We start from the raw sequence: 8073 nt of genomic DNA, 5'->3' as shown, positions 1-8073 counted from the left end.
AAGGGATCTGTAGATAACCTCAGTGCTAGGCTATTGTTTTAACTAGAGAATTGCTCTTCCTTTGCAAGCATCCCTGCTCCTTCCTGTTTGGCACCCAGAATTCATGCTGATTTTGATACTCTAGAAGTTGACTGATTAGATTGAATGTACCAAGGGGAGCTGCACTGGTACATTCAGAGACAGCAATAGGGCTTCTTTGCTGCATCTCAGCTTCTTGTCGTGCTTTCAGTTCTCTCTGCAATCGTCCTTTCAGCATTTTACCTGCAAGCAGTTGATATCAACCTTGTGATGCTTACAGAGTGCTGGCTCCCCAAAGCACCTGCCATGAGTAAGTTTCTCCATGCTACAGCATTCAGCCCTGGCTACTTCAGTTATAATTACGCGGGTGCTGAAGAGCATATGACGCTTCCCCCTGCCCCTCATGCCCTGCTGCCTCAGCATAGCTTAATCTTATTACCACTTTCTAGCCAGAAAGGATGCCTTGTGGCAAGAGTGCATGCCAGTGACTCATCAAACAATGATGCAGGTATCTAGCCTTACTGATGATGATGACCAGCACTGCTGCAGGGATTTGAGCAAGCCACGTGATTGACTCCCCCACCCTTCCCCTCCTCTCCAGGAAGTCTGAATGTCACCAAAGTCTGATATGCGCTGACTCTGGAAAGTCAGATCAAGCTAGTTTCAGTATGACTCCTCCCGATGAAGCCATGGCTGTGCTGTGCAGTATTTTTATCAGAGGGAAAGTATAGAAATGATCAAGCAGCAGTAGCTGTTTCACATGAGTGAACCCTCCCCTGCAGGCCCCCCTGTCATCTCATTGGGTGGCTTCTGCTGAAAGGAAAAGGAAGGCCAACTTCCAGGTAAGGGGCCTCTCTCTCTCTGTGTTTGTATGTGCGTGCGCACAGGCACATGTATTTGTTTAGTGTTCTTCAGGCAGGCTGTGCCATGTGACTGCCGGGAGGATGTTCATTATTTCTCATCACTCCCCAAAGTTACTGCCTGGGCTATGGCTGCTACACGTGGGTGACCTGCCATTCACCCCGTGCTGTAATGGCACTGGTATCAGCTACAGCCTCAGTTTTGGAGTGGATCTCTCTGATCCAGTTCTGCCTCTTTCAGGGGTTGGTTCTCTGTGGCTGGAAGGTCTTACAGATGATCGTTCAGGACAGGTACAGCATGGCCAGGCCAGGGTTGCGATGCCAGGTTTCTTCTCTGTGCTGCTGCTGTGTAGCGCCCCAATGATGCTGCAGGGGAAAGTGGTTCTTCCATGTCATGACCTCCTGATGAACTGGCAAAACCTAGTGATGCACTGGATTTGCCCTGCAGGGGAAAACAGCTCGTGGTGACATCACCAGTCCCGCTCAAGAGCATAGATCTCATTGGGAAGGGAGCATGTGGTGTCCTGAACTCTTTGGCTGTGATCCACCCAGCTGTCACCTATGGGCAGATCCCTGTGCCCAGAGAAAGCCCCAGTGGGACTTTGCAAAGGGTTTGTCCTTGTAGGGCAAACTTGCAGGATTTTGGCTTATGAACGGTGCCTGGTTGGGGCAATTTTATCTGTTAGGAGAAGCTCTCCTTACCCAGCTCTGCAAACATGCTGCATCCCTGCCTTGGGAAGGACAATCTTTGGAAAGGAAGCTAAATCTGGTCTCTGTGCCCCTTCTGGTCCCTGGATTCTTCATCACCAAATAAGACCATGAGACTTGATGCTCCAAAGCATCCTCCATCTATGGATCCCCAAGCACTTGACAAAGCTGGAGGGGATCTTCCTGGCAGCACCTGCAGATGGCAGAGCATAACACCAGTTCAGTGAGTGAGCTATTGAGGCAGGATTAGCACAACACAGGTCTGCAGCCTCCCTGTCCCTGCTCTGATGACCAGCCAGGACACTTCTCATAGGCACAGGCTTTTTTCCACCCCTGATTTAAGGAGGATGCTCTTACATCCTCCACACTGGAATAGAGTGCAGGAGAAGTAGGTTCGGTTTCTAACCTTGCCACTGACTTCCCACGAGATCTTTGGCAAATCACTTGATCCTGCTGTACCTCTATTTCCCTGTCTGCCACATGGAGATAATCAGGCCCCCTCTGTTTCTATCTGTCGCCTGTTTAGACTGTAAGCTCTTCAGGGCAGAGATACCTTTCCCGCTCCGTGTGTGCAAGGGTAGCAACGGCTGCCCGGAGAGACTGTGGAACCTCCATCCTTGGAGGTTTTTAAGATCCGTGGGCAAAGCCTTGACTGAAGTGACATAGGTGGGGACAGTGCTGCTCTGAGTAAGCGGTTGGACTAGATGACCCGAATCTGTTATGATTCTATGGCTGAGCCTGCCCCTCGGACAAATCCTCCCATTCTTGGCAGCTGCTTCGTGGGATTCAAAACCCGCTGTGTGGAAGCCCCCAGAGATCCACCAGCCACAGTGGCACCCTGTTGCCCTGGGGAAGGGAAGCACGGGGCTCATGCTTGGGGCTGGGGGGGCACTGCCCTCACTCACCAAAACATGAAGCTAGGGGGGGACACTGCCCTCACCCTGAAAAACATGAAGCTGGGGGGACTTGCCCTCACCCCGCAAAAAACATGGAGGGGAGGCACTGCCCTCACCCCCCAAAACATGGAGCTGGGGGAACTGCCCTCATCCCTCCCTCTAAAAACCCCCCCAAAAACAAAACCATTCAAGCTCCAGAATTTGATCTCCTGCCCTTGAAGCATCCCGGGGGGTGGTCTGCCTCCAACCCCGTGGGAGGAGAGCGGATGGGGTGGAGATCAAGGTGGACCCCCACCCCTACAAAGAGAGTGTGTGTGTGTCGGAGCGGTGGTCAGTCACGGATCCTATCCAGTACCGTAGAGGATGCCTGGCACGTGAAACCTCCCGCCGGGGAGCGCACTACAGGAGGCGGCAGAGGCAGAGCTGGCGGGGAGCGGCCGGCAGGGGCAGGGCTGAGCCGAGCTGCCCGCGGCCCGGGGGAGCGGGAGCCGCAGACGAGACATCCTGCTCTGCACCAGCTCGCGCGCGCACGCGGGGCGTTTCCACCGCGGCTCCCGCCGCCTTGCCGAGCCGGCCGGGCTGCTCTTCCCCGCGGATGAGCCTGCCGCAGCGGGCGCCGGGCTGGGGCCGCTTCCCTCCTCCCCCTGGCCCCGATCTGCCCCCGGGCCTGTGCGCTGCCAACCGCGGGAAGGCTGGGGGGTTGCAGATCCCCCTTGTTCCTCGCCCCCCCGCTCCTTTGACAGGGCAGGCGGGGAGATGGGTGGTGGATGCCCAGGGAGGATGTAGCCGGGGGGGGCGGGGGGGCAGAGGGCAAGGGAGGCTTTGGCGGTGTAGGGGTGATGCCCGCTGTGAGGGGCTGCTTCTGGCTCTGCTACTGACTTGCTTGGTGACCTTGGCTGGGGGCCTGAGCATCTGTGCCTCTGGGAGGGCTGGAGCTGACTTGGAGAAGTGAGGTGGGGGGACCTCAAGAGGTCACCTAGCCCCGTGGGGGGTTGAGGGGAGTAGCTGAGGCCTGACTTAGTTTGTCTGGGAGAGGGCTCAAGCTGACCTGCTGTGTGTGTGAGTGTGCAGGGCTTTTCCTCAGGGCTGTGCCCTGAATCGTGAGAGTCCTTTCAGACCCACGTGGCTGCACATCTGCAAAGACCGGTGGGCAGGGGCGGGTGCGGTCTGTGCAGGCGGTGGTTGGTTGTTGGTTTTTTCCACCTCTGTGTGTCTGCTGTCTACCTCCGCAGGCTTTCCTTGCTTGCTGGGGAGCAGCTGGAACTGCACGGGCTCCTGAGACTCCCTTCTGACGCTCTGGTGGCAGAGGCTGGGCTCTGTGTTTGCCTCCATGCACGTGTGTGCGTGCGTGGGTGTGCATTTCCCCTGACCCTGCTCTTGAGCCTGGTATCATTCCCCTGTCAGACTACGGGATGGGAACCTGCCACTTCTCCTTCCTGGCTTTCAGGGTTGCCCCCCTGCCACCTCCCTCACATTCCCTGAGCATAGAGGGCAAGAACTGCATGCCCTCTTGCTTGTGGGGCTTTTTTTCACATGCAGCCCCAAGCATGATTTCAGCTGTGAGGCTGAAATTGGCTGCAACTAAATCAGCTGACACTCTCTGGGCCTCACATTCCTGTCCTCTATCCCTTTTTGATTCAAGGAGTCTGTGCGTGTGTTCATGATGCTCTGATTTCTCCAGAGCTTTGTGCTATCCGTGCCTAGCTGCTGCAATCGTGCATGAGGTCTCCCTGTATTAGGCTCAGTCTGTATGTGGGATGAAAAGTAAGTTCTGTATCTCTAAGCTTCTGAAAGCTCTTTACAAATTTAAGCCCAAATTTAAGACTTGGACCCCTTTGAGGCCTGTGAGTCTTACGCTCCTGTCTGGATAAGAAGGGAGAAATACAGGTGGGTTAAGTGACAGTCTCCAGGTCATCCTGGCAGGAATTGGTGACACAATTGGGCAAAGAACCCATGTGTCCTTAGCTCCATTGCTGCACTCCAGCCCCTGCAGCATGCTGCCTCCCTCTGTGTTAAAGCTTGTGGTTGCATGTGAAAGTATGTATGTGAAACTTTCCAAAGCCTGTCCAGGCCTTTCTTCAACATGGGTTCTTCCTCTTTTTTTAGTCTTGCACTCTGCCAGAGTCTAAGAAACTTCTGAACAGGATGCCAGGTACATTTGTTTGGTATGGCTTTTAATCTATTTGATTGCCCAGTGGATTGATCCCTGGTCAGAACACGGGACACCAGGAGACTGGGGAGCGCTTGGCTTGGCTGCTGACTTGCTCTGTAACCTCAACCAAGTTGATTCCCTCCTCTGTCTCCTCCCTCCTTTCTCTACCTTGCCCACTGAGATCTTGTAAGCTCTCTGGGGCAAGGATTGTCCTGCTACACCGTGTGCCTGTATACTACCTTGTACTGGAGGAACATCCTGAGTCTCTGAGATGCACTCTTGTGCAAACAATAACATGGCTGCTGCTAATCTGTCTGCAGTTTCCAGCTTTATTTAAAGCTTTGCACATAAGCACGCATGTCCATGGCCATAGCATTCAGTAAGTCAGCACTGTAAAGTGGGACTGAACTAATAACGATACATCACCTATGATTCTGATACAACTGAGGCAGTTCAGAGGGCAGCTGGCTCTGTTGGCTTGCTGCCTACTCAGCTTCATAGCCTTGAAAGCAGAGAGATAGCACGTTCCTAACTGAAAGAACCTCTGTCCTAGAAAACGGGTATGAGACTTAAATCAGGATGTACCTCCCTTTTCAGTTGCTGTGCTTATCTTCAGCATTTCAGCTGGCAAGAATCAAAATTAGATTCTTCCCTCGCCCCCTTTTGTACTAAAATCCAGTGGAAGACATGTTATGTCTCTTGCCACATGCGCATATGTTGGTTTGTTTACAGGGGAAGCCTTAGAGTAAAGCATGTATTCTGAGAGCCAGCAATGACTATTTGCAGAAGGAGCCTGGCTTTGAATCCTTTTCTAACTGTAAATTATGGGTTAGAACAGGGGTGGGCAAAATGCGGCTCAGGGGCCGGATGCGGCCTGCCAGGCCATTCTCTCTGGCCTGTGGGGCCCCTTAAAAATGTAAAAAATTAGTATTAATCTGCCCTGAGCTGCCTGTCATGTGGCCCTTGATGGCTTGCCAAAACTCAGTAAATTGCCCTCTGCCCAAAATGCCCACCCCGGCTCAGAACCATTGACAGGGAAGGTCAATGGTCACTTCTTAGACCTAGCAGTCTTGTTCCTGTATTTCAGAAAGACACCAGGGACCCATACAGTATTAAATTATGAGAAGTAAAAATACCTGACCACCTGTCAGAATAATTTGTTTTCCTTGTTGCTAAAAACTAATGTAGCAGGTAAGGCAGTAGAGGACATTGTACCTGAATGTTTGGCCAGCCCAGATGACTGGAACCTTGTCAGCATGGAAATTGCCTCCAGCACTTGTGTTTTGTCTAATAGATGTTTGGCTATGCGTGGCTATCCTGGGATGTATCGGATTTAAAGAGGGGCCCAAGCTAGAACAATTGGATTTTTGTACGTGCTCAATGTTTGGGAGCTGGGGATTTGATTCAGGTCAGTTTCTAATGAGAAATAGAATCCCTGAAATAAATAGCTAGTTTATGAGCCTTGCATGTTACATGCACATACAGTAAGTCTTGCATAATGTCCTTCAGGCAGATTATTGTGAAATACTTTAGAGGGAGAACTTTCTGGAGCTGGAGGAGTAGAAAAGGAAATGTCCTGCACCTGAGCTCAGCACAATGAGGGCTGATCCCTAATAAACAGTGAACAGGACCCAATTTACAGGCATTTGCTACCAGAAGTAGCATTCAGCGTTGGGACTAGTGCTAGCTTACTTTAGGGAACGATCTTGTTGGGATATGCATTATACACTTTAAAATAGATAATAATTAACATGTAAATCCCAGCAGTATCAAGGGGATAATCTTTTCACTGCAACCAGATAAACATGACATTTGGGAGAAGTTCCTCCGGGAGAGAGTGCCATGTTAATAGCTCACCCACCCTGGATGGAGCATGCAGGTATACCACAGGGTTGTGGTGTGTCTGACAGTGCTCATTCCACGTGGGATGTGAGCTTGACTTTAGGACAAGCTGTAAAGCCAAAAGCTTCAGCCTCTAGAATGTCTTGGGTCTGAGAGCTGTGTTGGCCTTGATGCTGGCCATTGTACAAATTCAGGCCAGTCTTCCCTGGTCTGGGAGTGTTCATCGGCATTTAATAGACTTCATAGACATTAGGGCTGGAAGGGACCTTATAAGATCATTGGGTCCAGCCCTCTGCCCAAGGGACAGGAAGTCAGCTAGGGTCAAAGGATTGATCCCTGCAAGATAAACATCCAAATGTATCTTTAAAGTGTCCAGAGTAGGTGCTTGCACCACCTCTGGGGGAGTCTGTTGTGGACATATCTGGGCTAAGTTTGCTGACAACACCAAACTCTTCCCCAAAGTTTGGAGTCATCAGCAAACTTAGCCAGTCTGCTTCTGGTACCAGAGTCCAGATTGTTTATGGAGATATTAAAGAGGACAGGTCTTGGTCCAGAATACATTCCCTTTGCAAGGTATCCCAACTTCTGGAAGTGGCTTGTCATATAAAAAAAAATCCCACTATTTTGGGGCAATTACTAAGCTCTCAGCAGCTGCTGAAAAATGGTACGTTTTAATGAGGCATCTCAGACAAAAAGCATGTGGGACTAGGCAACTGAGGTGGGTGGAATATGGCTACACCTACTCCCCTGTAAGTGGATAGTGCTCACCCGTGGTGACTCTGTCTGAGGAATCCTTCAAGGTTGGGTCTCACTTTAGTTAAAGCTAGTTTCTTTTCTGGTCCTGTTGGCTTCCCCAGGCCATGCTTTGGGACACTGTGGACGCGTCTACACAAGACGCATACTGCGCAGTAGCCTAATAATACTGCACAATGGTGTACTGGTCAAAAACCATTATAATACTGCTCAGTGTTATTAGGCTACTGTGCAGTGAGCATCACAAGAAAGTGCACCAGTGCTACTGTGCAGTAACTGTATTTACTGTGCATTTAGTTAGTACTTCATTAAGCCAGTACTATAGTAAATGCACAGTAACTACTGTGCAGTAGTGAACATGTAGACACACCCAGTCAGAGAAGAGAAACCATGCTCTGCAGAATCTCTTCACCACTGTGTCCTTGACCTCCTCCCCACACCCAACTGCTAGTAGCTAGGCATTGCTCTATCCATTAGACTCACAGGGGTGGGCAATTAATTCGGGCAGAGGGCTGCTAACTGAGTTTTGGCAAGCCATCGAGGGCTGCATGACAGGTAGCCAAGGGCAGATGCATATTAATTTTCTAAATCTTTTAGGGGCCCCACAGGCCAAATAGAATAGTCTGGTGGGCCACATCTGGCCCATGGGCCTCATTTTGTCTGTCCCTGTATTGGAGCTTCCCATGTGCTTTTTTTTAACCCACATGAAAGAGTGAAAGAACACAGACCCTAACTATTCCTGTTAGTACTGCCTCACTCTTTAGGTGCTAGAGCAGTGGTTCTCAACTTTTTTGTACCAGGACCCACTTGTAAACATCAATAGCCAGTCCTGACCCCTCCCCCC

At 51.0% G+C, this 8073-nt stretch overlaps 1 protein-coding gene across 1 annotated transcript in view; it reads left to right on the top strand.

The window, feature by feature from the left end:
* The first annotated feature begins 4588 nt into the window (after positions 1 to 4588).
* Positions 4589 to 8073, top strand: part of SLC25A22 (solute carrier family 25 member 22) — a 75694-nt gene continuing 72209 nt past the window's right edge. Inside the window, exon 1 of the mRNA XM_019551421.1 lies at positions 4589 to 4634. The gene's annotated coding sequence lies outside the window, so the exon portion shown is untranslated. The remainder of the gene's footprint in view (positions 4635 to 8073) is intronic.

This window comes from Crocodylus porosus, unplaced genomic scaffold (assembly GCF_001723895.1).
Source record: "Crocodylus porosus isolate Cpor-Errol unplaced genomic scaffold, CroPor_comp1, whole genome shotgun sequence".
NCBI lineage: Eukaryota > Metazoa > Chordata > Crocodylia > Crocodylidae > Crocodylus > Crocodylus porosus.
This window is presented reverse-complemented; position numbering and strand designations above follow the sequence as displayed.